This window comes from Pseudophryne corroboree, chromosome 4, assembly GCF_028390025.1.
Source record: "Pseudophryne corroboree isolate aPseCor3 chromosome 4, aPseCor3.hap2, whole genome shotgun sequence".
Classification (NCBI taxonomy): domain Eukaryota; kingdom Metazoa; phylum Chordata; class Amphibia; order Anura; family Myobatrachidae; genus Pseudophryne; species Pseudophryne corroboree.
The window spans coordinates 886,451,828-886,464,231 of NC_086447.1; the positions used below are offsets into that span (position 1 = coordinate 886,451,828).

The 12,404-nt window shown below is 47.7% G+C and overlaps 1 protein-coding gene across 1 annotated transcript in view; it reads right to left on the reverse strand.

Annotated features, from left to right (window-relative positions):
* Nucleotides 1–634: 634 nt before the first annotated feature.
* The window catches only part of LOC134910615 (uncharacterized protein DDB_G0273453/DDB_G0273565-like), a 139,689-nt gene continuing 127,919 nt past the window's right edge, over nt 635–12,404 (reverse strand). The window contains exon 9 of the mRNA XM_063918869.1: nt 635–828. The gene's annotated coding sequence lies outside the window, so the exon portion shown is untranslated. The remainder of the gene's footprint in view (nt 829–12,404) is intronic.

The following is a 12,404-nucleotide window of genomic DNA, read 5'->3' on the forward strand; positions in this document are numbered from 1 at the left end:
TGACTGCAGGGGGAGGACTGTGTGTGTCTGTGTGCGGCTGGGGTATTGGCAGTGATTGTACGGGGAGGACTGTGTGTGTCTGTGTGCTGCTGGGGTGTTGGCAGTGACTGCAGCGGGAGGACTGTGTGTGTCTGTGTGCTGCTGGGGTGTTGGCAGTGAAGGAGGGGGGATGTATGACTGGGTGCTGTTTGGGTGTTGACACTTGACAGTGAATGTGAATTGGGGGTAGCGTGTGTCTGCTGCTGGGATTGGGGTGTTTAGTAGTGAATGTGAGCAGGAAGGGGTTTGGGAGCCAACAGCTATCTTGCCTTCGGGATCCTAGTATGAACTTACGCCTCTGAGAAGAGATTCTGTGCAGATGCCCTTACATACAGAGTAAGAACAGATACTGAGAATTATATCCAGCACAGCTGTCCTTCCATACACAATATCAGGTACTGAGACTTAAGGTGCATACACACTGGGCGATTATGGGGTGTTATGTGTAGAATTTTGAGGGAAAAAATGAATTTATTTCATTTTGAAATAAGGCTGTAACATAACAAAATGTGGAAAAGTGAAGTGCTGTGAATACTTTCCCGATGCACTGTATCTGTCTGTAACTATACAATAAGAAGGTACACAGACAGAGATATATATTGTTGTAATACCATTTTATTACCGGCCATATATTATATATATTCATGTGAACTGCATCTGCTCTAATGACTTTTATCTGTAAAACTGACAGGGGTCTTTGGCGTAACATCCTCAAGCAGCTCCCAGGGAACGTGGCTGAGTAGACAGCTGTCATCGAGATGGTTCCTGTTTCCGTACTCTGCATCGCTGCTAGAGAGAGAATCACACAGACGTTACTGCATCGGAAACAGTAAAGCATCTTTAATCAAATATATGTCTCTAACATGATCTTAATTGTTAATGCATGAAGTAAAAGCTCTTCATAAACAGCTAAGATGATCTGTGCGAAGTACAGAATAAAATCCCCCAAACACAGTGATTTAGACATTGACCCCTGTGGAAGCCTTAAAGGTGAATTAAAGAGGAACTGAAACCTTCCTTTCTCAGAGCTTTAGGGGTATATTCAATTGAGGTCGGATCCATTCTGACATGCATTTGTCGGAATGGAACCGACAAGGGCTATTCAATGCCCATCTCAATTCAACTTTAAAAAAGTCGAATTGAGATGAGGGACCGGAGAGGGGGGAGAGCCGCGGGCAGACGGGGGACAGCAGCGCTGCAGGAGGATGTGGCACAGCCACCAGACCTCACGGCAGCATCCACCTGGCTCCAGCAAGCGGGCCTCACTTGCTGGAGCCGGGTGGACGCTGCAGTGAGCGGCGGCTGTGCCACATCCTCCTGCTGTGCTGTAGCGCGGCTCTCCCCCGTCTGCCCGCGGCTCTCCCCTGTCTGCCCGCGGCTCTCCCTCCTCTCCTCCTCTCAGGTCCCTCATCTCAGTCCAACTTTTTTTTAAGTCGGACTGAGATGGTCGGAAACGGGGCCAAAACCTGTCGAATTTGGCCCCGTTTCCCTCAGAAGCACCTGAATCGGCAGCTATACTGCCAATTCACGTACTATTTGACAAGTCGAATTCCCCGACTTGTCGAATAAAGAAGCTGGGGACTGAATAGGTCGGAAGCCCTTCCGACCTGAAAAAGTCGAAAACTGACGTCTTTTCCACAAGGCAGCAGTTTCGACCTTAATTGAATATATACCCCAAAAGGTGCATACACACGGAGAGATATAACTGAGCGATTTTGACTATATAGTCAAAATCGCTCAGAAAGTTAGTGCATATCTATCCATGTGTACACAGCCAGCGATAGCGATGCGTGTCCCCGCCAGGTCGCTATCGCTGCTAAAAATTAAAGATGAGCGGATTCGGTTTTACTCGGATTTACTCGGTTCTCAAAACGGCATCTGATTGGCTATCCAAAACACGTGACATCCGTGAGCCAATAAGATGCCGTTTTGAGAACCGAGTAAATCCGAGTAAAACCGAATCCGCTCATCTCTACTAAAAATAGACTGTGCAGGCAAGTCAATTTTGGCTAGGTCGCTGGAAAAGAAAAAGCATCCCCTTGCTTGAATGAGTTAGCCAAAATCGCCCATAGCCTAAATCGCTGGAAAAGTTAGTCAAAATCTCCTACAGCCAGTTCAAGGAAAATCTCTCGGTCAAAATCTCTCATAGTCAAAATCTCTCTGTGTGTATGCACCTTTAGACGTTTGAACCCTGCATGAAATTCCAGTTTTCTGCTTAGTCTTGTCTGAGTACGCTAAGCTGGGGATCAGTATGAAATACCTCCAATCAAAATCCCGACTGTCAAAATCCCGACAGCAAATGACCGACGGTCAAAATCCCGACAAGGTCAAAATCCCGACAGGTCAAAATACCGACATGCATTTTTCATTGTTTTTTTTTGTGTATGTCAACATAGGTTGACATGGACACCATATAAGTGTACCGCGTCCCCTCGCATGGCTCGCTGTGTTCGCAATGCTTCGGGCACGGTGCCTCGCTGCGCTCGGCACACCATTATATTCCCCCTCCAGGTCCACTGGGTTGGTAACGTATGCACAAGTCTGTTTCATTGAAAAAATCATGAAAAACTCATGTCGGCATTTTGACCTGTCTGCATTTTACATGTCGGTATTTTGACCTTGTCTGTATTTTGTCCATGTCGGGATTTTGATCGTCTGTCAATTGCTGTCGTGATTTCGACCGTCGGGATTTTGATTGGAGGTAAATTGACTGCATTCCCTAAGGTGTTCTGTGCCCATATGACAGGTATTAGGCTGGGGAGCTGTGGCACTGGGCAGTGGCAGGTGCATTATACCTTATAATACACAGGCAGGAGACTGAGCTACTTCTTCCCGTTAGCTGATTCCCGGTGACTGCACTCTAGGGGTATATTTATTAAAGTGTGAGTTTTTCAGAATAGAATCAGATTTTAGCTATTATCTTCTAGAAGGTGCTAGGTAATTGATAAGTAGAATCTGATTGGTTGCTATGGACAACATCTCCACTTCTAAAAACCTGCACCTTAGTAAATATGCCTCTAGGGCTTCTCTGTTTCTGTAGTTGCATAAGCTGTTTCATTACCATTCTAATACAGCAGCTGGCAATGGAACCAAGTGGCTGACCAATAGGAAGCCCATGCTGGATCCGCCGTAATGTTCAGTGTGGTAACACACACCAAATTTCTCTATCGTCCTAAGTGGATGCTGGGGTTCCTGAAAGGACCATGGGGAATAGCGGCTCCGCAGGAGACAGGGCACAAAAGTAAAGCTTTTACAGGTCAGGTGGTGTGTACTGGCTCCTCCCCCCATGACCCTCCTCCAGACTCCAGTTAGATTTTTGTGCCCGGCCGAGAAGGGTGCAATTCTAGGTGGCTCTCATAAAGAGCTGCTTAGAGAGTTTAGCTTAGGTTTTTTATTTTACAGTGATTCCTGCTGGCAACAGGATCACTGCAACGAGGGACAGAGGGGAGAAGAAGTGAACTCACCTGCGTGCAGGATGGATTGGCTTCTTGGCTACTGGACATGAAGCTCCAGAGGGACGATCACAGGTACAGCCTGGATGGTCACCGGAGCCACGCCGCCGGCCTCCTCACAGATGCTGAAGCAAGAAGAGGTCCAGAATCGGCGGCTGAAGACTCCTGCAGTCTTCTTAAGGTAGCGCACAGCACTGCAGCTGTGCGCCATTTTCCTCTCAGCACACTTCACACGGCAGTCACTGAGGGTGCAGGGCGCTGGGGGGGGGGCGCCCTGGGAGGCAAATGTAAACCTTTAAAAAGGCTAAAAATACCTCACATATAGCCCCAGAGGCTATATGGAGATATTTACCCCTGCCTAAATGTACTAAATAGCGGGAGACGAGCCCGCCGGAAAAGGGGCGGGGCCTATCTCCTCAGCACACGGCGCCATTTTCTGTCACAGCTCCGCTGGTCAGGAAGGCTCCCAGGTCTCTCCCCTGCACTGCACTACAGAAACAGGGTATAACAGAGAGGGGGGGCAAAATAAATGGCAATATATTAATATAAAAGCAGCTATAAGGGAGCACTTAATCATAAGGCTATCCCTGTCATATATAGCGCTTTTTGGTGTGTGCTGGCAGACTCTCCCTCTGTCTCCCCAAAGGGCTAGTGGGTCCTGTCTTCGTATAGAGCATTCCCTGTGTGTCTGCTGTGTGTCGGTACGTGTGTGTCGACATGTATGAGGACGTTATTGGTGTGGAGGCGGAGCAATTGCCAAATATGAGGATGTCACCTTCTAGGGGGTCGACACCAGAATGGATGCCTTTATTTGTGGAATTACGGGATAGCGTCAACTCGCTTAAGCAGTCGTTTGCCGACATGAGGCGGCCGGACATTCACTTAGTGCCTGTCCAGGCGCCTCAAACACCGTCAGGGGCTGTAAAACGCCCCTTGCCTCAGTCGGTCGACACAGACCCAGACACAGGCACTGATTCCGGTAGTGAAGGTGACGAATCAACCGTATTTTCCAAAAGGGCCACACGTTATATGATTTTGGCAATAAAGGAGATGTTACATTTAGCTGATACTACAGGTACCACTAAACAGGGTATTATGTGGGGTGTGAAAAAACTACCAGTAGTTTTTACCGAATCAGAAGAATTAAATGACGTGTGTGATGAAGCGTGGGGTGCCCCGATAAAAAACTGCTAATTTCAAAGAAGTTATTGGCTTTATACCCTTTCCCGCCAGAGGTTAGGGAGCGCTGGGAAACACCTCCTAGGGTGGACAAAGCGCTAACACGCTTATCAAAACAAGTGGCGTTACCCTCTCCTGAGACGGCCGCACTTAAAGATCCATCAGATAGGAGGATGGAAAATATCCAAAAAGGTATATACACACATGCAGGTGTTATACTACGACCAGCTATTGCGACTGCCTGGATGTGCAGTGCTGGGGTAGTTTGGTCAGAGTCCCTGATCGAAAATATTGATACCCTGGACAGGGACAATATTTTACTGTCGTTAGAACAAATAAAGGATGCATTTCTTTATATGCGTGATGCACAGAGAGATATCTGCACACTGGCATCACGGGTAAGTGCTATGTCCATTTCGGCCAGAAGAGCTTTATGGACACGACAGTGGACAGGCGATGCGTAGAGGAGTTATTTGGGGTCGGTCTATCGGATTTGGTGGCCACGGCTACGGCCGGGAAATCCACCTTTCTACCTCAAGTCACTCCCCAACAGAAAAAGGCACCGACCTTTCAACCGCAGCCTTTTCGTTCCTTTAAAAATAAGAGAGCAAAGGGCTATTCATATCTGCCACGAGGCAGAGGACGAGGGAAGAGACAGCAACAGGCAGCTCCTTCCCAGGAACAGAAGCCCTCCCCGGCTTCTACAAAAGCCTCAGCATGACGCTGGGGCTTCGCAAGCGGACTCGGGGGCGGTAGGCGGTCGTCTCAAGAATTACAGCGCGCAGTGGGCTCACTCGCAGGTAAATCCCTGGATCCTGCAGATAATATCTCAGGGGTACAGGTTGAAATTAGAGACAGAGCCACCTCGCCGTTTCCTGAAGTCTGCTTTACCAACGTCCCCCTCAGAAAGGGAGACGGTTTTGGAAGCCATTCACAAGCTGTATTCTCAGCAGGTGATAGTCAAGGTACCTCTTCTACAACAAGGGAAGGGGTATTATTCCACTCTTTTTGTGGTACCGAAGCCGGATGGCTCGGTAAGGCCTATTCTAAATCTGAAGTCCTTGAACCTGTACATAAAGAAGTTCAAGTTCAAGATGGAGTCACTCAGAGCAGTGATAGCGAACCTGGAAGAAGGGGACTTTATGGTATCCTTGGACATCAAGGATGCGTATCTCCACGTTCCAATTACCCCTCACACCAGGGGTACCTCAGGTTCGTTGTACAAAACTGTCACTATCAGTTTCAGACGCTGCCGTTTGGTTTGTCCACGGCACCTCGGGTCTTTACAAAGGTAATGGCCGAGATAATATTTCTTCTTCGAAGAAAAGGCGTATTAATTATCCCATACTTGGACGATCTCCTAATAAGGGCAAGGTCCAGAGAACAGCTAGAGATGGGTTTAGCACTATCTCAAGAGGTGCTAAAGCAGCACGGATGGATTCTGAATATTCCAAAATCCCAATTAATGCCGACAACTCGTCTGCTGTTCCTGGGGATGATTCTGGACACAGTTCAGAAAAGGTTTTTCTTCCCGAAGAAAAAGCCAAGGAGTTATCTGACCTGGTCAGGAACCTCCTAAAACCAGGAAAGGTGTCTGTACATCAATGCACAAGAGTCCTGGGAAAAAATGGTAGCTTCTTACGAAGCAATCCCTTTCGGCAGATTCCATGCAAAGGGATCTGTTGGACAAATGGTCAGGGTCGCATCTTCAGATGCACCTGCGGATAACCCTGTCGCCGAGGACAAGGGTATCCCTTCTGTGGTGGTTGCAGGAGGCTCATCTATTGGAGGGCCGCAGATTCGGCATGCAGGATTGGATCCTGGTGACCACGGGTGCCAGCCAGAGAGGCTGGGGAGCAGTCACACAGGGAAGAAATTTCCAGGGAGTGTGGTCGAGCCTGAAAAAGTCTCTTCACATAAGCATTCTGGAACTAAGAGCAATCTACAATGCTCTAAGCCAGGCGGAACCTCTGCTTCAAGGAAGACCGGTGTTGATCCAGTCGGACAACATCACGGCAGTCGCCCATGTAAACAGACAGGGCGGCACAAGAAGCAGGAGGGCAATGGCAGAAGCTGCCAGGATCCTTCGCTGGGCGGAGAATCACGTGATAGCACTGTCAGCAGTATTCATCCCGGGCGTGGACAACTGGGAAGCAGACTTCCTCAGCAGACACGACCTTCACCCGGGAGAGTGGAGACTTCATCCTGAAGTTTTCCACATGCTATTAAACCGTTGGGTAAAACCAATGGTGGACATGATGGCGTCTCGCCTCAACAAAACACTGGACAGGTATTGCGCCAGGTCAAGAGATCCGCAGGCAATAGCTGTGGACGCGCTGGTAACACCTTGGGTGTACCAGTCGGTATATGTGTTTCCTCCTCTGCCTCTCATACCAAAGGTATTGAGGATTATACGGCAAAGTGGAGTAAGACTAGTGGCTCCGGATTGGCCAAGAAGGACTTGGTACCCGGAACTTCAAGAGATGGTCACGGACGATCCGTGGCCTCTACTTCTGAGAAGGGACCTGCTTCAGCAGGGTACTTGTCTTTTTCAAGACTTACCGCGGCTGCGTTTGACGGCATGGCGTTTGAATGCCAGATCCTAAAAGGAAAAGGCATTCCAGAAGAAGTCATTCCTACCTTGATAAAGGCAAGGAAGGAAGTCACCGCGAAGCATTATCGCCGTATTTGGCGAAAATATGTTGCGTGGTGCGAGCAGCGGAGTGCTCCGATGGAGGAATTTCAACTGGGTCGTTTTCCTACATTTCCTGCAATCAGGATTGTCTATGGGTCTCAAATTGGGATCTATTAAGGTTCAAATTTCGGCCCTATCAATATTCTTCCAAAAAGAATTGGCCTCAGTCCCTGAGGTCCAGATTTTTATCAAAGGAGTACTGCATATACAGCCTCCTGTGGTGCCTAAGGTGGCACCGTGGGATCTAAATGTAGTTTTAGATTTCCTCAAATCAAATTGGTTTGAACCACTAAAGAAGGTGGATTTGAAATATCTCACATGGAAAGTGACTATGTTACTGGCCCTGGCTTCGGCCGGGAGAGTATCTGAACTGGCGGCTTTGTTTTATAAAAGCCCTTATTTAATTTTCCATTCGACATAGGGCAGAGCTGCGGACGCGTCCGCATTTTCTCCCTAAGGTGGTATCAGCGTTTCACCTGAACCAGCCTATTGTAGTGCCTGCGGCTACAGACGACTTGAAGGACTCCAAGTTGTTGGACGTTGTCAGAGCCTTAAAAGTATACATTTAAAGGACGGCTGGAGTCAGAAAATCTGACTCGCTGTTTATACTGTATGCACCCAACAAGTTGGGTGCACCTGCTTCTAAGCAGTCGATTGCTCGTTGGATTTGTAACAAAATTCAACTTGTACATTCTGTGGCAGGCCTGCCACAGCCTAAATCTGTTAAGGCCCATTCCGCAAGGAAGGTGGGCTCATCTTGGGCGGCTGCCCGAGGGGTCTCGGCATTACTACTCTGCCGAGCAGCTACGTGGTCAGGGGAGAACACGTTTGTAAATTTTTACAAATTTGATACCCTGGCAAAGGAGGACCTGGAGTTCTCTCATTCGGTGCTGCAGAGTCATCCGCACTCTCCCGCCCGTTTGGGAGCTTTGGTATAATCCCCATGGTCCTTTCAGGAACCCCAGCATCCACTTAGGACGATAGAGAAAATAAGAATTTACTTACCGATAATTCTATTTCTCGGAGTCCGTAGTGGATGCTGGGCGCCCATCCCAAGTGCGGATTATCTGCAATACTTGTACATAGTTATTGTTAACTAATTCGGGTTATTGTTTAGGAAGCCATCTTTCAGAGGCTCCTCTGTTATCATACTGTTAACTGGGTTTAGATCACAAGTTGTACGGTGTGATTGGTGTGGCTGGTATGAGTCTTACCCGGGATTCAAAATCCTCCCTTATTGTGTACGCTCGTCCGGGCACAGTACCTAACTGGAGTCTGGAGGAGGGTCATGGGGGGAGGAGCCAGTACACACCACCTGACCTGTAAAAGCTTTACTTTTGTGCCCTGTCTCCTGCGGAGCCGCTATTCCCCATGGTCCTTTCAGGAACCCCAGCATCCACTACGGACTCCGAGAAATAGAATTATCGGTAAGTAAATTCTTATTTTTTTGCATGAAGTGCCCATGACTCCACTAATGATCAGTAACATCTTGATAAACCAGGAAGGCAGATTTAATTATGTATTTGCATTTTTTATTTTTGAATACAGCTGGCTACACATTGAGCAACTTTTCATCCTGCTGGCCCACTGAACAATTACCGGTTGTGTCTGTGGGGCAGATGTATTAACCTGGAGAAGGCATAAGGAAGCGATAAACCAGTGATAAGTGCAGGGTGATAACTGCACCAGCCAAACAGATCCAATATGTAAATTAGCAGTTAGGAGCTGATTGGCTGGTGCGTTTATCACTTCCTTATGCCGTCTCCAGGCTTAATACATCTGGTCTTTTGTTCCCTTTGTGATCAGGACCAGGAAGTGACAACACCAGAGGGCAGTATATAACTTCCGCCCTTACAGCACCTAAAAGTTTTATCCATTCTCCGTTTGTCTGAGGTTATTTTGTTTTATCTCTACACCATTGTCCGCTCGCCACTCTTCAGGCTCGGTGTCTCACTTCGCTCGCCACAGGTTACTATTCGCAATAGTTTGTGACATGGACCAAGAGACTTATGGGAAAGGTCCTTTCCACGAAGGTTTTGAATAACACAAATCAATAAAGTCTTTCACAGCGCTGCTCTTATAATCAGTCTCTAAGGGATACCACAGCTTAAAAATAACTGTAAATCGTCCATATGTCTTATCCACTATGAATGGACAAATGACTCTGATATACTTCACAGTATTGTTCTTATACTGCCACTCCAGTATATACCACGATATTTATGCAATAGACAGTCTATTATGTGTTCACTCCAGAAATGAATTTTTCAATGCAGATGTCAGAAAGGTTAAAAAACACACTTTATTTTAAAAAGATCCGCTGTTAAAACAGGATTCGCACTTTGCAAAATCCACTGCATAAAAAGTATCTTCCTTCTTATATAAAGCAGTATTCAGTGAACATTCGGTCTAGCAGTAGGGTTCTGGGATAGATGGATATTCCCAGGTGGGAGCTCACCAGGTCCGCTGGACGCCGATCTCTTTAGCGGGGGCTCTCTACTCGGGAATTACGTTACCCGTGAAACACTGCCGTTCCCTCCGCTGGCTGTCCTCCGGCTGTGAACCTCCCGGCGCTGCACGCGCTTCTGACCGCTCTGCTCTCCTCCCGTCCCTGAATGCTTTCTGCTGTTGTCGGATAGTGACCACGTCCACCTGCTGCCGCCGACGCGTTTCTACCCTAATTGGGTCTTTGTCAAGGCACAGGTGGACATGGTCTGGTCACTCTCTTTATACTACCTATAGAGTAAATATTATACTCCCTCCTGGGTATATCCATCCATAGACCAGGGTTCTCTTAAAGGTACATATGGTTTTAAGATCTATACATTGTAAATGAATATTCACTCAGAAAACACTTTGAAAAGACATCTTTTCCATAAGGAAATGCATATGGAAAAGATGTCTTTTCAAAGTGTTTTCTGAGTGGATATTCATTTACAATGTATATATCTTAAAACCATATGTACCTTTAAGAGAACCCTGGTCTATGGATGGATATACCCAGGAGGGAGTATAATATATACTCTATAGGTAGTATAAAGAGAGTGACCAGACCATGTCCACCTGTGCCTTGACAAAGACCCAATTAGGGTAGAAACGCGTCGGCGGCAGCAGGTGGACGCGGTCACTATCCGACAACAGCAGAAAGCATTCAGGGACGGGAGGAGAGCAGAGCGGTCAGAAGCACGTGCAGCGCCGGGAGGTTCACAGCCGGAGGACAGCCAGCGGAGGGAACGGCAGTGTTTCATGGGTAACGTAATTCCCGAGTAGAGAGCCCCCGCTAAAGAGAGCGGCGTCCAGCGGACCTGGTGAGCTCCCACCTGGGAATATCCATCTATCCCAGAACCCTACTGCTAGACCGAATGTTCACTGAATACTGCTTTATATAAGAAGGAAGATACTTTTTATGCAGTGGATTTTGCAAAGTGCGAATCCTGTTTTAACAGCGGATCTTTTTAAAATAAAGTGTGTTTTTTAACCTTTCTGACATCTGCATTGAAAAATTCATTTCTGGAGTGAACACATAATAGACTGTCTATTGCATAAATATCGTGGTATATACTGGAGTGGCAGTATAAGAACAATACTGTGAAGTATATCAGAGTCATTTGTCCATTCATAGTGGATAAGACATATGGACGATTTACAGTTATTTTTAAGCTGTGGTATCCCTTAGAGACTGATTATAAGAGCAGCGCTGTGGAAGACTTTATTGATTTCTGTTATTCAAAAGTTTTGTCTAAGCAGTTCTGAGGCTGATCTGCTATATTATATAAAGTAACACAGCTGCAAGCTGAAAGAAGCACTTTTAAAGGGGACTGACATCCTTTTTGTTTGACCTTTCCACGAAGGGTAACTAGACGCTACCAACAATTACCTGACCAATTAAGCCATTGTCACTTGGTGACTGATATTCAGCCTCAAAAAGTCTGTCTGCAGCCTGCCAGCCACCAAGCAAGCACAGCAAAGAGCTGGGAAACTGCATGACGGACGCACCTGCACATTGTGCTGCATAACTACAGCTCAGAAATTGTAATTTCTCCTAACGTCCTAGTGGATGCTGGGGACTTCGTAAGGACCATGGGGAATAGACGGGCTCCGCAGGAGACAGGGCACTTTAAGAAAGAATTTGGATACTGGTGTGCTCTGGCTCCTCCCTCTATGTCCCTCCTCCAGACCTCAGTTTAAATCTGTGCCCGGACGAGCTGGGTGCTACTTAGTGAGCTCCTGAGCTTGCTATAAGAAAGTATTTTGTTAGGTTTTTTTTTTTTTTCAGAGAGATCTGCTGGCAACAGACTCTCTGCAGCGTGGGACTGAGGGGAGAGAAGCAGCCCTACTCACTGAAGATAGGTCCTGCTTCTTAGGCTACTGGACACCATTAGCTCCAGAGGGATCATACACAGGATCTCACCCTTTGTCGTCCGATCCCGGAGCCGCACCGCCGTCCCCCTCGCAGAGCTGGAAGACAGAAACCGGTGAATGAAGCAAGAAGACTTCGAAATCGGCAGCAGAAGACTCCAGTCTTCACTGAGGTAGCGCACAGCACTGCAGCTGTGCGCCATTGCTCCCACATTAAACCCACATACTCCGGTCACTGTAGGGTTCAGGGCGCAGGGGGGGGGGGCGCCCTGGGCAGCAATTAGAGACCTCTTGGCAAAAGTTGGGCATATATACAGTTGGGCACTGTATATATGCATGAGCCCCCGCCATAATTTTACACAGAAACGCGGGACAGAAGCCCACCGCTGAGGGGGCGGGGCTTCTTCCTCAGCACTCACCAGCGCCATTTTCTCTCCACAGCTCCGCTGAGAGGAAGCTCCCAGGCTCTCCCCTGCAGAAACACGGTAGAAGAGGGTAAAAAGAGAGGTGGGGCACATAAATTGGGCGCAAAAACATTATGTACAGCAGCTACTGGGTTAACACTAAGTTACTGTGTGATTCCTGGGACATATAGCGCTGCGGTGTGTGCTGGCATACTCTCTCTCTGTCTCTCCAAAAGGCCTTGTGGGGGAACTGTCTTCAAAAAGAGCATCCCCTGT